General features: G+C 38.1%; 1 long non-coding RNA gene across 1 annotated transcript; it reads right to left on the bottom strand.

The window, feature by feature from the left end:
• Positions 1 to 897: 897 nt before the first annotated feature.
• On the bottom strand, positions 898 to 15285 carry LOC122148171. Its single transcript, XR_006162153.1, has 3 exons — positions 15204 to 15285; positions 1820 to 1840; positions 898 to 969 (listed from the first exon to the last, which is right to left on the bottom strand). It is a non-coding gene; the product is annotated as an uncharacterized LOC122148171 (long non-coding RNA).
• Between the last annotated feature and the right edge of the window lie 3029 nt (positions 15286 to 18314).

Here is an 18314-nt window from a genome sequence, read left to right as displayed (position 1 = left end):
CTTCTCATCTGTTCCATGTAAAAAAAATACTTATAGAAACATACGGTTTTTGATCATTCACAAGTTTTAAATGTCTTCTTTGTTACCATTTTGAGTTTTCAATCAAGAGTTAATGATTATTAAATGATACGTTAGGCTTCCAAAATTCTTAACGTGCAAGAAGGACAAAATTTTTTGTTGAACATTTTCTGCAGTAATCTAAAAGCTAATGCAAAAATCCAAAAAAAGTATTTTTTCTTGAAGGAACTCAGGGTGATTTGGCTAACTTCTGGGTTGGCCTACAAAAATTACGTCATCCCTGCAGCACTCTCTGTAATAAAACCCCACTTCAATATATAGATTCAATAAGCACCACAGTGCTTTTTCTGAACTTATGACTTGCATTCTCCAGATTTCCTCTACTTTACCAAAGTACTAGACAAGCTGATTATATTAGTGATGTGTTGACCCATGAAATTATCCAGTTGCACACCGGAGCTGTCATGATCCGATGTCAAGTTTTATGCCTGACACTATTTCTCTGAAAGTGCAGCTAATGGAACACACTGAGCATCTTCCCCTAAACGTCATCCAATCAAAAGCCAGCCTGCACACTCCTTTAGCAACATGAAAGTGCCTTTGGACGCTAATGCTATTAGCCCCTCTCTACAAGCCTTCACTTTGCTGACGATATCTTTTTACTCGACATCCACCCACACTGATGAAAGACAATTCATTCAATTATTTGTGAAAAATTTTAATTTTGCGATGTAATATATTGGTGTAGTTCTAAATCTACATATCTATATTTATCTATATTTAAGTGCAGTATAACCTTGTTTAGAGCCGGTGCGGTCGCTGCTGGGCCAGTGTGGGTGTATATTTAGTGTCCCTGGTGGCAGCACTATGTCTTGTCCCAATCAAACTCTTCGGTTTTATCTTGGGTGAACATACAGATGGTGTCCTCTTCAAAGTCGCAGTGAAACTTACCTATGGATAGTTCAGCAGAGAAACAGAACAATGAAGAGCGTGCAGAAAAAGCATCTAAAAAAGTGATAACAGACAATTCAGTCATTTCAGAATGATTATTTGTACATAAATACGTTTTTTGGATGTTTAGTTTATATACTTGAAATGTACAATATCAGTGAATGGGGAGCATCTAAAACAAACCCTTTTATGATATTTAGAGACATACACATTTTTAAAAAAATTCTTAAGACTAGATTTATCATTATCAGAGTTCAACATTCATGAAATATGTCAACCTTTGCTGATGTTAACATTAAAATGTTTTAATCATTACTGGTGTGTGTGCGCTTTCACAATATTTCTGACCATTAGAAACCACAAAGATGAAATGAAATGAAAATTATTATGAATTCTTTCATCTTACAGATGCTCAACTTTTGAATGATAGTGTATGTATGCTAGAATGATACATAGAAATGTCAAGAATACCTACTGAGATCATGTGGAACATTTATTGATGCTTAAAGGGATACTCCACCCCAAAATTTACATTTTGTAATTAATCATGTCGTTACCCCCCATCTTGTCGTTTTGGATGATGAAAACCAGGAGGCCTGTGACTGTCCCATAGACTGCCAGTCACAGGCCTCCTGGATTTCATCCAAAATATCTTAAATTGTGTTCCAAAGACGAACAAAGCTTTTACGGGTTTGGAACGACATGGGGGTAAGTGATTAATGACACAATTTTAAATTTGGGGTGGAGTATCCCTTAAACACCAAAAGTCAAAAGCAACATTTCTTCAGTTGCTCTTACTGTTCTTTTTTTGCTGATTAAAACATACACACAAATATATAAAATTACTCACTCCAAGGAGGATTCACCGGTGCTGTAAAACAGAAAATAGAAGAGGTTATGTATGCGAAATCTGAGCTGTGAAAGGCTTATAGTACATAGTTTATTAATAAACCATTATAAACAACAGTAAGGGACTCAGAGAGGGGAGAATGGCATTTGCCCTTGGAGAGAAAATGTTTAGAAAGTGCTTGGGGCATCATTACCATGTATCACACAGTTAGAGAGGGGAAGTGAAATAGCGTGTCAGTGCAAAAAGGGGTGTTTGTGTGGGGAGAGGTCGCTATGGGACTGTGCAATGCTCAGGTGAACCATAAAGACCTGTATCTCTCTTCATTCTATTCACAGGCAGCCTATCTAAGCGTGGCAGAAAGCCGTGTGCTTCCAGGCAGCCTCAATGAGGGCTAAGGTGCATTGTGGAACAAAGGTTTCAGAGGGCATGTGTGGAAAAGATAGTGAGACTGAAACCGATCCCTATTTCAACCAACTTAGCTCAGTGCCTTAATAGAATACAAAAAACCCCTGTGCAATCCTGTTTAAGTTGGAAAACTCTCTTTGGATCCTCCAAGAGCAGTGATTATGCTAAGCTGTGAATTTCTATATTGGGTAGGAAAAAAAAATCAGTGGTCATCCTCTCAGAAAATGTTTGAAAACATATTATTGGCAAGCGCTCTATAACTTCAGCAGAAGAATTTGAAGAAATACATCAGTATGCGTCTCTCAAATTGACGTTCCAGAAGTAAAACGAGTACAGTGCGACAGTCACCTTCTGGGACAGAAAAGTGGCATCAGTTCTGGCATTTGATCAGACTTCTATAATGAGAGAGATTAGCACGACAGCATTCAAACACAGCAGATGTTCACAAGGGGTTGTCAGTGTAAATGTCTGCTTTGTGAACTGCAGGGGGAACAGCTCCACACGAAATTGATGATACAAATGAAAAAGTACAAAGTTGACAGGAGATGGAAAGAAAGGGAAATTAATTTGCAAATGTCTGTCAACATACAGAGAACTTACAAATGAATGAATGAGTGAATGATGGAGTGTCATGGGAATCACAGCCTTAAGGGGAACAGAGGATTTTGTCAGGAAGACAAAATGATAGCGAGTCATTCCTTGAAATGGATGCCTTTTCTGTTTTTGAGGTGATTTCTGAAGCATCTCAAGCTAAATTTATAAAAACTCATATATTTGGACAAAGGGTAGGGTAGAACATTTCAAATTGAAATGGCTGCTGCTTTCTCTGTTATCAAGGATATTTTCTTGGCTCATTACCCCTCAAGAGTCAACAATATTTATTTACATTTATTTAAAATAATTGAATAAATTAATGTTGTTGTTTAATGTGATGGATTGATATGCTATGCTAGACGACTCTTAAAAGAAAAATAAAACAGGAAAACAAACTTGGCACATGAAAATTGATTTTACTTCCAATTCCTTATGCCACTTAAAATGTCTCAGGTTACGTATGCAACCATGGTCCCTCGAGGGAACGAGACACTGCGTCATAAAACACTTTGGGAATGCCTTCAGCGTGACCGGCTCTGAATCATGTGTCTAATCAGACCAATGGATGGGTAAGACGTCATAGGCCGGTGACGTCAGAGACCAGGAAGCTTAAAAGCATGTGCGGTGAAACCGGCATTAGCCTCTAGGAATGAAGCAAGTGCCGGCAGAGATGCTGGACCTGTGGCACTACGACGCAGCGTCTCGTTCCTTTGAGGAACCATGGTTACATACGTAACCTGAGATGTTGCTCTTCAGGAACTCTAGCTGCGTCGTAAAATGCATTGGGAACGAAAATGCCCATGCCGTCAGACTTACTAATCTCTGCTTAGTGTGGGAAACTGCACAGCTAGGGCGAGAGAACAGAAGAGCCTGGAGTGGCTCGCATATCTAGTCCATAGAACCTGACAAAGGTTAAGGGCATGGACCAACCCGCAGCATCACAGATGTCTCGCATAGAGACACCCGCTAAGAAGGCCTTGGAGGCTGCCACACCTCTGGTAGAGTGAGCCTTGACCCCCAGGGGAGGCCAGAGGACTCATAAGCTATAGAAATGTCATCTACTATCCACCGACCGAGGGTCTGTTTAGTAGCAGGGAGACCTCTCTTAGGGGGACCTTAGCAAAAGAATGGGGGCCGGGCGGAGGCAGCCTCTGGAATTAGAGCGCGACGAGGGAGGAACCGCTGAAACGCTGGCGCCTGCTTGCAAGCCTCCTGGTACTTGTCGATGACAGAGTTTAACGGCTTCACCGAACAGGGCCCGAGGACACAAGCAGGGCGTCCATGAGGCAGACCCTGTCTTTGTCCCTCATATCGGACAGGGTCAGCCGCAAAAGTCTCTCCGCAGCCACCATAGCTGCCATGGACCGCCCAATGGCACGGCTGGTCTCCTTGGTAAAAGAGAGCCTTCCTGGAGCGGAGGACATGCAGGGGAAGCTGCTCGCAATGCGGGCAGTCGGCTCCATCGAGAGCCTCTGCATGCTCCGCTTCAAGGCAGACAACGCACAAACTGTGTGTATCCCCACCCGTAATGTAGCGCGGGCAGGGAGGAACACACAGCTTGAAACGCTGCCTGCCGTGGGCAGGGTTGTGTTTAATGTTTTGTGGTTGTTTTAACATTGTCTTGGGAGGGACAAAACAACACTAAATAAGACTCGAAACAGACGAAAACGAAACACAAACGAAATAGTAGTACAACACACACAGAGCGCTTGCTAAAAGACAGAAGGCTAATGCCGGTTTCATCGCACATGCTTTTAAGCTTCCTGGTCTCTGATGTCACCTGCCTATGACGTCTCGCCCATCCATTGGTCTGCATAAAAACGATTCAGAGCCGGTCACGCTGAAGGCGTTCCCAAAGCGTTTTACAATGCAGCTTGAGTTCCTAAAGAGGAACTACTTTTTTCAAATTAACATCAAATTAAAACAATAAATGTTCACATTTTTTGACAAATATCTAGTATGAAATGATACATTCACAGATGCAGATGAATCATTCTGTTTTTAAATAATTAGATTTTTCCTCATAAAAGTAACTGATCTAATTTGAATGGGAAAGCCAATATACACTTTATCATGGAAAAATAATTTGGGGTTAATATGTTTAAAAAAATATATTAAATATGGCTGGCTATATAGCAATTAACATAAAAAAGCTTATAAAAATACTTTCATTAAAATGTATTTCTTATAGAATAAAAGAAGGAATAATTACAAATGACTAGATAATACAACAATAAACAACACTGAATATAATTCTTATCAATAGAATAAAATAGAATATATGTTGAATTAATGTTTAAGCTTGCAAAACATTTAATAGCAGATGACTGCTAAACAACATAAAAAGACAATCAATATATATTTCACACGTGAACACAAATAACATCTCATACTAGCTATTTCGTCACTTCCTGTTTGTTGCTGTCGTATGCCTCTAGTTTGAGCTCCGTCACGTTATTTCTCTATCGTCTATTTTTTATTGTTGAAATCTATTTTATACACCATCATTTTCGTTTCTATAACGTGTGAATATATCCTCTATCGTATTCTACAACAAAAACAATCAGAGCGCCTTGTTATCACTAGTTTTATTTTGATTTCCCGAGTCCGCTAGTAGCTTATAGCCAATTAGCATCACCAGCGTGGTTGTCGCTAAACCCGCGTGCATCGCTAATACTCTATTCACACACATTACAATCGCTTTACTCACTGTTACTTGCTTTAATGGCGGATGTTTGTCTACCTTTGAGTGCAGGTGACGACACGCTGGAAACCTCCCGGGCTGACGCTCACAAGTCCAGGGTAAGTATACAGCGCGCTGCTAACAGTCCCACCACCTCCACCCCGTGTGTTTCTCTGCACAGGCCCGGTGCACCCAGGACGCGATCTGCCCAGATGTCCTTCACTCCGGCGCCGGGACACCACGGACCCTGGGTGCATCCGCAGCGGAGGACGCGAGCCAGGCCCCGGGCGACGACTTCTCCCCCTCAGGTCTTCGAGATCTCCACACGGAACCGCTTCTCTCCCCTCCGCGAGACGGAACGCGATGCTGTGATCGTCGGAGACTCCATCTTCCGACACGTTCGTGCTACGTTAGCCGAAGGTAAAGTGCACACTCACTGTCTCCCTGGTGCTCGTGTTCTCGATGTTTCTGCGCAGATACCCGCGATCCTGAAGGCCGACGAGAGCCCCAGAGCGGTCGTGCTTCACGCCGGGGTTAACGACACCACGCAGCGGCAGACGGAGACGCTGAAGAGGGACTTCAGGAGCCTGATCGAGACGGTTCGCAGCACGACGCCAGCGTGTCAGGACCACTGTCCCCACGTATCGACGAGGACACGAAAGGTTCAGTAGACTTTTTGCTCTAAATGAATGGTTATTGTCATGGTGTAAAGAACAGAAACTGCTCTTTGTTAATAATTGGAATCTTTTCTGGGAGTGACCTAGGCTTTTTTCGTGCTGATGGCCTGCACCCCAGCAGAGTCGGAGCGGAGCTGCTCTCGGACAACATCTCCAGGACTCTACGCTCCATTTGACTAGTAAGCCAATTTTCAAATAACTGCTATGATGGCTTTTGTTCTACCCGCTTAAATGTTAGAAGTACTTGCGCTGTCCAATCTATTAAGACTTCCCCAAATAGTGAGGTCAAAATATAAATTTAATGTAGGATCTAGAAAAAATCTTATCGTGATTAAACCAGAAAAACATAAAATAAATGAACAAAAACAATTTTTAAAGTTTGGGCTCATAAACATTAGATCACTCACACCCAAAGCAGTTATTGTAAATGAAATGATCACAGATAATAGTTTTTGATGTACTCTGCTTGACTGAAACCTGGCTCAAACCAAATGATCATATTGGTCTAAATGAGTCTACTCCACCAAACTACTGTTATAAACATGAGCCCCGTCAGACTGGTCGTGGGGGAGGTGTTGCAACAATATATAGTGATATTCTCAGTGTTACCCAGAAAACAGGATACAGGTTTTAAATCATTTGAAATACTTATGCTTAATGTTACACTGTCAGATATGCAAAAGAAATCTATTGTATCTCTTTCTCTGGCTACTGTGTATAGACCACCAGGGCCATATACAGAATTCCTAAAAGAATTTGGAGAATTCCTCTCAGACCTGTTGGTTACCGCTGATAAAGTGCTAATTTTCAGAGATTTTAACATTCATATTGATAATACAAATGATGCATTAGGACTTGCGTTTACAAACTTATTAAACTGTTTTGGAGTAAAGCAAAATGTCACCGGGCCCACTCATCGTTTTAATCATTAGATTAAATTAGACTTTAGATTTAATTATATCGCATGGAATCGATTCTACTGATATAGATATCGTTCCTCAAAGTGATGATGTTACTGACCATTTCCTTGTATCGTGCATTTTGCGTATTGATGATAATAACTATATAGCTTCGCGTTATCGTCCGGGCAGAACTATTGTTCCAGCCACCAAAGACAGATTCGCAAATAACCTGCCTGATTTATCTCAACTGCTCTGTGTACCCATAAATACGCATGAACTAGACAAAATGACTGGCAACATGGGCACTATCTTCTCTAACACATTAGAAGCTGTTGCCCCCATCAAATTGAAAAAAGGTTAGCGAAAAACGTACTGTGCCATGGTACAACAGTAATACCCACGCTCTCAAGAAAGAAACTCGTAGTCTTGAGCGCAAATGGAGAAAAACTAACTTGGAAGTTTTTAGAATTGCATGGAAAAACAGTATGTCCAGCTATAGACAGGCTCTAAAAACTGCCAGGGCCGAGCATATCCACAAACTCATAGAAAACAACCAAAACAATCCAAGGTTTTTATTTAGCACAGTGGCTAGATTAACAAATAACCAGACGCCACCCGATCTAAATATTCCCTCACAGTTAAATAGTAATGACTTTATGAATTTCTTCACTGATAAAATAGATAACATCAGAAATACAATAACAAATGTAGATTCCACAGCATCTAATATTTTAGTTTTTATCCATCGCACCCAAAGATAAACTGCAGTGCTTTACAACTATAGGACAGGAAGAGCTAAATAAACTTATCACTGCATCTAAAAAAACAACATGTTTATTAGATCCTGTACCCACTAAATTACTGAAAGAGTTGTTACCTGTAGCAGAAAAACCGCTTCTCAATATTATTAACTCGTCGTTAACTTTAGGTCACGTCCCAAAACCATTCAAGCTGGCGGTTCTTAAGCCTCTTATTAAGAAACCACAACTAGATCCTAGTGAACTGGCAAATTACAGACCCATTTCAAATCTTCCCTTTATGTCTAAAATTTTTGAAAAAGTTGTGTCTGCTCAATTGTGCTCCTACCTGCAAAAAAATGATCTCTATGAAGAATTTCAGTCGGGTTTCAGGCCCCATCATAGCACAGAAACTGCACTTGTTAAAATTACAAATGACTTGCTTCTTGCTTCAGATCAAGGCTGCATCTCATTGCTAGTTTTACTTGATCTTAGTGCTGCGTTCGACACCATAGATCACAACATACTCATAGATAGATTACAAAACTATACAGGTATCCAAGGGCAGGCTTTAAGATGGTTTGGATCCTACCTGTCCGATCGCTACCATTTTGTTTATCTAAATGGGGAGTCATCTCATTTATCACCAGTAAAATATGGAGTGCCACGAGGATCTGTCCTAGGTCCTCTGCTATTTTCAGTATACATGTTGCCACTTGGTAATATCATTAGAAAATATGGGATTAGTTTCCACTGTTATGCTGATGATACTCAACTATATATCTCAACAAGACTAGGTGAAACTTTAAAACTATCTAAGCTAACGGAGTGTGTTAAAAATGTAAAAGATTGGATGACCAATAATTTTCTCCTTTTAAATTCAGATAAGACAGAGATATTACTTATTGGACCAGAAAACATCACACAGAATCTCGTAGACTACAATTTGCAATTAGACGGATGTACTGTTACTTCCTCTACTGTCAAAAATCTGGGTGTTATATTAGACAGTAACTTGTCTTTTGAAAATCATATTTCCCATGTTACAAAAACAGCATTCTTCCATCTTAGAAACATTGCCAAGCTATGAAACATGTTACCTGTTTCCTGATGCAGAAAAGCTAGTTCATGCATTCATGACCTCTAGACTGGACTATTGTAATGCACTTCTAGGTGGTTGTCCTGCATCCTCAATAAACAAGCTACAGGTAGTCCAAAATGCAGCGGCTAGAGTCCTTACCAGTTCAAGAAAATATGATCGTATTACCCCAATTTTACAGTCTCTGCACTGGCTACCTATTAATTTTCCGTATCAGTTACAAAATATTATTACTTAATTTATAAGGCCCTTAATGGCTTAGCTCCTGCGTACCTAACTAGTCTTCTACGACGCTACAGTCCATCATGCTCCCTAAGGTCACAAAACGCTGGACTTTTGATAGTACCTAGGATAGCAAAGTCCACTAAAGGAGGTAGAGCTTTTTCGCATTTGGCTCCCAAACTCTGGAATAGCCTTCCTGATAATGTTCGGGGTTCAGACACACTTCCTCTGTTTAAATCAAGATTAAAAAACACACCTCTTTGGCCAAGCATTCAAATAATGCATCTCATAATTTTGGACTGCAGTTATATCTGATCAAATGCGCATTATTATTCTTTAACTTGGGTTAAACTAATTAATTTTACTTGGCTGGAACAGCAGCTACGCTAATTATGTCTCTATTTGTTTCTCTGTTTTGCCACGGGATTTACATCCCGTGGTAACTTGGATTTACACAAGCTCCAGTCTGGATCCAGAACACCTGAGAAGAGATGATGCCAACCCCTCAGAGGACCTCAGATGATGCTAACCCAGAGACAACATACAGAACTACCACATTTTGCTATAAGTTTGATTGCATAATTGCTGTTAATAGTGTTAATCGTCTGTTTGTTTACGTCTTTTATTGATTTTTCTGAACATTTCTGCCGTATACACATAAACTGACAGTCACCACTTATAAGCTACTACTAAATATTGTAGAAACTTAATTTTCTGTAAAGTTGCTTTGCAATGATCTGTATCGTAAAAAGCGCTATACAAATAAACTTGAATTGAATTGAATTGAATACTAGCTATTTTTCCCATTGCAAAATTGTAATTTAGAAACTAATTATTCTATGTAGGTTACAGTTCCCTTCCTGTAAACCACCCAGCTGTTTCTAAAGGGTAAGGAGGAGAGGCCTGCTTTGGTTAAAGCAAACAGATGTTGCACATTTGGAAACACGTGCTGCATTAACACATTCTCTAAATTGATGGGCTCCATGTTCTCTCCTTTTTCCTTTCTCTCTCCCTGTATCCCCGTAAAAGTACAATTAGATCTACTGGAGCAGGAGGCAAAAGCAAAACGTCAACCTCATTAAACACACAAGCAATTAGACCCAGTATATCTCCCACTTGGAGAGGATTTACTCAGAGGCAAGCTTTAAGGGTAAAATCCAAACATATTCAAGTCTTTCATTTGAACAAGCCAGATAACAACATAAATGTGCAGAGCTGAGTAATAAATTGCAGTAATACAATTCAGGCTAGATACTGTAAAAGCCATGCTGTCTTATCATAGAGACTGAGTTTTGCGATACCCATACAAAACCTGAAGGCATCTCAGAAACATAATGTTACCATTGAGTCAAAGTAATCCCACACGTAATCAAAGGCCTATAAAATTAATAAGTAGAATCATACATGCATTACTCATCAACATACTTCATATTAATGCCTTTTGCTATAATGCAAGCTTTGACTTACATTAGCATTTAAATGACCTGCAGTCGATCATTATTATTAATATCATCAGCATTAAACAACTAAAACAAACAAATAATGCCATTTATGACATCCTAATACCATAGTGAAGTCATGGTGAGGTTGTACTAACTGTTTGACAATACAATTATAATAGCTTGTTAGCACTGTCCTCTCAGCCTGATTGTGTTCTCTGAAAGGGCTCATAAATAGCTGCCAGTTGGTGGCTTTCCAAAGCAATCTACAGGCAGCAGCAAGTTTATGTGTTGAATAACTGCTTTATAGAATGATACCAAATGACACAGTCCATCAATTCTTCTTGGTGGCTTGTTAATTTGTCTGGCACTGTCCATGCACTAGTTTGAACCGCAGCCATTCAAAGTCTTAACAAACACTGTGCAACCTTTGCCACAGGTTGCGATGGCTTGTCTTTCCAATAAAAAACACATTTAAGCACATTCTTGTGAATAAATTTGATACATTCTGTAAAAAAACTAAAATAAACACCATGGACCAAAAAATGAAGGACCATATAAAAATGAATGTCATTCCAAATCTATATGATTTGCTTTCTCATGATATTTTAAACCTTTTAAACTTTTTTTGTCCATATAATAAAAGTCAACAACACTGGGTCCCCATTGATAGAAAAACACTGAGACATTCTTCCAAATATATTTTTCTGTGTGTGTGTTTCACAAAAGAATGTAAGTCATATGGGTTTTGGAATGACGTGAGGGTGAAAATGACAGATTTTTCATATTTCATATTTTTTTTTTCTATTTTTTTTTTTATTAATGTAATTAATATAATGCACGGGAAAACCAATATACACAAATATATTATTTATTTTTTATTATTAAAAAATTAATAATAAGTAAATATGACTATAATTTGCAAAAACAAAAAAAATAAAAAAAATAAATAAATCCCAAACCAGTTTAGAAAATCATGCTCAGCATAGGCTAAGGTTAGGGTGAGGGGATAGTGTTTGGTGTAGGCATTCAGAGCTGTGATTGACATGACCAATGAAATCTTTAGAATCAGCTGCGGGGAGGAGTTTTCGCTTAACTGGTTTGGGGTTTTTTGGAGGGCAGCGCCAGAGCCTTTAAAGACGATGCTGCACTGGGAGACAGATAGCTTGTGAGCGTCTGTTCAACCCGAGGCATCTTCTTATAACCGCGCTCACTCATCCCAGCTAGCTTGGGTGAACTATCCCTTTAACATAAAAAAATCCATAGCCATTGCACATTAACTGAATAAAAAAAAAAGTATCTTGATTGTAATGCAAGACACCTTGGATTTAACCATCTGCCAAATGCATAAACGTAGACAGTTGAAGTTTTAGCAAACCAACAGAAGGCATCCTCACAGAGAGCTTCTCACATGCAGCTTAAATGCCAGTGTATGATTATGAAAGATATGGATTGTGGCTGGTGTGATTGTGCTATCACTTTCTCCAGGTTATTTGAGACAATTAAAATGCATAATGTCACAGTGGCAAAAGCAGGACTCTTTGATGGAAGTGCTCAATGCAGATTGTCTTTTTTCCCATGAACCCTGTGGCAAAATGACTTCAGGGGAAATGGAATAGCAGAGAGGGAGATGTTATGGAATGAGACATTTTCAATTTTTTAGCACTGGTATTTCCATTACCTGACACAAAGACTGTGTAGAGCCATAGGGCTTCATATCACATGGGCAAGCTGCTGAATAAACTGTCAGCAATGAGCAAATGAAATAATGATCAGATGGAAGAATAAATTATTTTTTGAAGATTTTTTTTTCTCTGCTTTTGAAATTGCACCTGGTCTGCCCAGGTCTTCTGTGGCCTTTTCTTGCAAATCCCTAATTGTATATACCATACAGAGGGTGAAGGGCATTCACTTGACAGCTTTCACTTTACTTTACTTAAAACAGTTTTGGATGGAGTTTAGCATAGGTCACACCCCAGGACATGTTGACCTCCCCACAGTATTTCATGCCTACTATCCGTAAGCAAAGGCAGAATGAAGACAGAGCCTTTAAAGAGCCTCTAATATCACACTGGGGTTGTGCAAGCTTGATAACAGAACACTGTGCACAGTTAATGAATGTGCCCAAATGCATCCAGCCATTGGTGGGTCATAAAGCTGCCACATTACGATTGGTTTTCCAGTCAAGAAGGGAAGGGGTTCAGGCACCACAGACGTAGGGTTTAGGTGACTTGATATACATTACCTGCATCTCGACTGGCCTCTTTAAGAAGCACAAAACAAAACAGTAAGATATACAGTAAGATATATAGCTCTGGTCAGTTTTAGAGAATAGTAGATAATATGAATATGTAGCCCATGTGGAAAACTTTTACAGGGTTATATTTAAATTTAAATAAGTTTGTGTTGAAAATTGTATAAAATTAGGCGAGTTACTATAAAAAAATGTGCTCAGAGATAACCTTAACTCTTTGGGCCTGTCCAGTTTTTTTTTTTTTTCTTTGTAATGTAATTGGGTGCTTTGTACAGGATAACCAATCCGGTATCAGGAGACGAGAGAGGGGCAGAGGACAGAACGCATGTGAAAGAGCAAGAGAAGGCAAGTATGAGACGGTATCTTAAACACAGGAACCTGCTTTCAATATTTGTTTGTGGCTCAAGTGAGTCTGTCCATCTGTTTTTGGCTCCTACAAACACGAGCAGTGACACAGGCCTGCGATAGGAACTAAGGCATATTTCGCAGTATTTGCTGGTTTGAGTTTTTTATTCTATTAATTTGTGACCGTTCTTTATTTCTTTCATATTGCTGACTGTTTGATCTTACATGTAAAGCTCATTTTGACAGTAAGGGTTTACCCACTTGTGTTTTGATAGCAACTTTATTGAAAGAATACAACTGTATCACAAAATAATTATATTCTTAAATTTGTTTTTACAGATTCATTTAAAATAAGTACATTATAATTTAGGTTAACTTTTTTGGCTTTGTGGTGAGTTGTATTTAATTTTTTCCTGATATATATATATATTTTTTAGATAAAGGCGTGGAATAGGTAGCAGTACAAATTTAAACAAATTGAACCAATCATATAGAAGAACCCGTGCATCACCCATAAAATTACCAGGGACAGGAAGTGGCGTTACAAATATGACAGTTGCTATTAAAATGCATGTCAACAGATAAGTAATAGGTGCATTTTTCATGTACACATCCAGCAGAGGTCTCTATTACATTAAAAAATTATAATAAAAATGTCCTCTGCTGGTTATTTGTTAGATTAGCAGATTTGTACACAAATATTAAAAGGAGCTGCATCAATGAAGTGTTGTTTTTCAATAAAAAGATGAGGCATTTGCCACATTATCTGAAGCTGTCAAATCATCTGAACTTAAATGAAAGGAAAATTGAATTATTTTCTGATAAGTGACCTTGACTTTAAGACACACAGACACGCATCACTATCAGTATCAGTATCAGTACACTAACATGATTCTTAGTTTATTATCTATGTTCTCCACATGAGGATAAATATTTGCATTTCCACAAGCAGATGTATATATACTGCACTCAGTCAGTGAGGTCCAGAAGTCTGAGATCACTGGTGAAAATGGAGCATTTTTCTAACTGAATAATAAAAAGTATGCATTACAAAACTATACTGAATACAGAATGATTTGAGAGAAAAGTGTAATAAAAAATTACACACATTTTAGTATTCTTGTTATTTTGTATTTCAAGATGACTTTAAATCGTAGAGTTTCCATATGGACTTTATTCGTAGTGATGCAATGATATTAATTGCACTTAATGGCTGATACTGTAACCGACCATAAATAATAATAATAATAATAATAATAATAAAACTAAAATCAATTTAGGAATCAACATCATAATGTACAGAATGAAAACTGGATATTAATTTTGAGATTCCCTAAAGAGATTTAAAAGATTAAGTGTTGTTGAGCATTTTACTGTTTTTTTTTTTTTTTTTTTTAAATAACTTCCAGTGAGATTTAAGGCCTGTTCACACCAAGAATGATAACTATAAAGATACTTTAAGGCCTGTTCACACCAAGAATGATAACTATAAAGATAACCACTGCAAAACGATAACTATATTAACATCCACACAAACATTTTAAATGCCCAAGCACTTTGTAGTTTTTTTCCAGCTGATGAACAATAAAAAATTGACAGCCAATCAGAATCCTTTTTTCCAGCTAATGAACAATAAAAAATAAGCGGCTGACGAGCGTGCGCTTAGAATAAACAGACGATATCTTTCACTATTGTGGATGCTAATGTGGTTATCTTTATAGTTATCGTTCTTGGTGTGAACAGGGCTTTAGGCTATAGCAAAGAAAATCTAATTAAAATATAAAAATAGTGGAAAAAATAGCACACACATTGAATATTGACCTTAAATCGATAAATGAAAAAAAAAAAGTAATACTGATAACTAATATGGTACAGATAAAGACACTCTCTTTCTCATAAAATACAGTTTTTGAGATCTAAGTTCTAACCATGCCATGGTACTTTCACGTTATAAAAAACGCCCCCAAAAAAAAAACCTGAGAACAGTAAAAACAATCATGACCATAATCAAACAAGCTTTTTCTTACCACAGCTGAAGTGAATGATCCTTTCCGTTGAATCCCCCTCTCCGAACCTTGTTATCGGTGTGAGGCGGACCTGGTAGGCCTCCGGGTTTAATGAGTTCCGTGAGGTTGTAGGTGAGTAGTTCTCCTTTCTGGATGTTGTCTTCTATTGGGATTTCTTGCTCCCACCATCTCTGATGCCCCGTCTGAGGAAAAGAGCATAATTACAAGTTCTTTATTTCAACAATTTATGATTAAGCATCAAGCCAGCACTCATGGGGAAGTCGTGGCCTAATGGTTAGAGAGTTTGACTCCTAACCCTAAGGTTGTGGGTTCGAGTCTTGGGAAAGGAACTGATGAGGGGGCGACGCAGCATAAATGGCTGCCCACTGCTCCGGGTGTGTATTCACGGTGTGTGTGTGTTCACTGCTGTGTGTGTGCACTTTGGATGAGTTAAATGCAGAGTACGAATTCCGAGTATGAGTCAGCATACTTGGCTGTATGTATGTCACGTCACAAGTAATGATCCCCAAAGGCCCTTTTAATAACAGTCCCTAGGAAACTAGGGAACAAAAACATACGTATCATACATCATGAGACGATGTCTCAGTCTGTACTATTAATTAAATACATAATTTAAAAATACTAATATTATAATGTAACACATACTGAGCATAATATTGAATAGAGCTGACCAGCTCTCTTTCTGTAGCCATTTTAATGTCTCACAGCGCTATTATGATATAAAGTCTCTTTCTCTCTTAGTATTTTTCTCTGTCTGTATTTTTTAAGTTAAGAAGAGTCTTCTTTTTTTTAAATTTAACTTTTCGGATTACAGTGGCATTATTCAAAATGCACTGGCGTTCCTGAGATGGTCCCACTTGTCTGATGCAAATCAGTACAAATTCTCTAAACAAACACCTACACACAGCAGAGGTGACATTTTTAAACAACAATGCTTTTCACAGAGGAAAGAAAGCACATTAGGTGACAATCCCAAAAAGTTCCCGAACGGGCAAAAAATAAACATTATTGAATTTTTAGTGAGATATGTGAGCTGGCTAATTGATTTTGACAAGGCATTTTAGCTCCCTGACCCTCTCAATTAACTTTTTACAGCAAGTTGAATTACTATGCAATATTAAAAGAAGTCAATTCCTTCCTTCTGCGCAGGCTTGAAGGAAAGCATAAATGGATTTCAGCTGATGCCTCTTGTCATTATTGTGGTGGTAAAAGAGAGGACATGTCTAATTAAAATCCAGCACCTATATGAAATCTTCCTGGATCTCCTGAAGTAAACTGCCGGGCAGTAAACAGACCAGAATGAGTGTCCTAATCACTAACAGAGAATCTGAAAGTTGTGAAAGTGTTTGTGAATACCCTGAGCTTTTATTTGTCTATAGTCCCATGTCAACTCAGCAACTCAAAGACCTCATACATCATTCATTACAAACATTTAGGATTAAAAGTTTTCATTTCTTGAGAGGGTAAACACAAAAGATGTTTTGTAGGAAAGTACACAAATTGTGAGCATGAAGTCAATATGAAAAGATGTTTAAAACCAATTTTTCAGTGTAATTTGACATACACTATATATATTTTTTTGTTGTTGTAAGAAATAAATATTTTGAGCAAGGATGCATTAAATTGACAAAATATTTATTTGTAAAAAACATTTTGTAATTTCAAATTCTGTCCTTTTGAACTTTATATTTATTAAAGAATCCTGAAAAAAATGTATCACTGTTTCCACAAAAAAATATTAAGCAGCACAACTGTTTTCAACATTGACAATAATGGTAAATGTTTCTTGAGCACCAAATCAGCATATTAGAATGATTTCTGAAGGATCATGTTACACTGAAGACTGTAGTAACCACTGCTGGAAATTCTGTTTTGCCATAACAGAAATACATTTAAATTATATTAAAATAGAAAACAATAAAAATCGCAATACTATTTCACAATATTACTATATTTACTGTATTTTTGGATCAAACAAATGCAGCATTAATGTGCATAAGAGGCATCTTTCAGAAACATAAAAAAATTTACAGACCTCAAACTTTTGTATGGCAATAAAGTGAATATATTCCTAAAATGAAAAAAATATTCCTTTAAAAAATATGTGCATCAATAACTGATGAAACAATAGGACCTTAAACATTAATAAAAGTTTTTAAACATCAATTTTACATCATATTGGCTTCAGTGCAGCACCAAATGGATTTGCAATCTGTTTTAAAATGTCCAACCAAGGACAGACGGGTCATTACTAGCATTATCATTACTATGGGTCAGCCATTATTTTCATGGATTGTTGAGATCTTTGGCCATCAGATTAATTGTGAACATTTGCAAACTTGAACTTTTGCCATGTGACAACAATTAGATACACAACGATGGAAGTGGTGGCTGTTGATCTTGGCCTCATGAATACTGTCTCAGAGCTTTGCTGACTGATAGCCGTACACAGACTCCTCCGACAGTCAGCCTCGTCACCATGGGTCTCGCTGGATTCAAATACAAGATTATTGGTTAAATCAGTGGGGCGAGAGAGAGGAGGGGAGGTGGCAGCAATAGCCCAGAGAGTTGCCAGTGTTCCCATCAGGGTCTCTCTCTCCTGGTAACGAGATTTCCATCACCAAATCCAATTACTGTTTATTGCTTCTGTGAGATTTCTAATTCCATGCCTGGAGATCTTGTAGAGGGGAAAAGCATTGGTGCGGGCACATATAAGAAAAGATAGACTGTTCTTCCCCCAAAGCACCTTCCTGCTGCAATGCATCATACAACAACAGCTTATTTTAAAGTCTCTCCTCTTTAAAAAGTGAGAGAAAAAAAATCAATACATTCATAAGTGGTATTATCACAGACCGCTTTCAGCAGCATTTGATCTTATCTATCTAAACCCAAAACTCAATTAAACCCCACTGAAGAGAATCACAGAAGATCTTTTTTGCATGCCAAAAAAACTGACTCTTAACCACCAAACAAAACAAGAAAAACCCAACATCAAGGTGTTTTTTTTTTTTTTACACTAGAGCTAATCACTTGACATGGAGTATCCTTGGGTCATTAAAGAACTGAAATGCATCTGCTTTTTTCATGTGGTTCAGTGTGCACAGCTCCGGG

The sequence above is a fragment of the Cyprinus carpio genome, chromosome A17, assembly GCF_018340385.1.
Source record: "Cyprinus carpio isolate SPL01 chromosome A17, ASM1834038v1, whole genome shotgun sequence".
NCBI lineage: Eukaryota > Metazoa > Chordata > Actinopteri > Cypriniformes > Cyprinidae > Cyprinus > Cyprinus carpio.
This window is presented reverse-complemented; position numbering and strand designations above follow the sequence as displayed.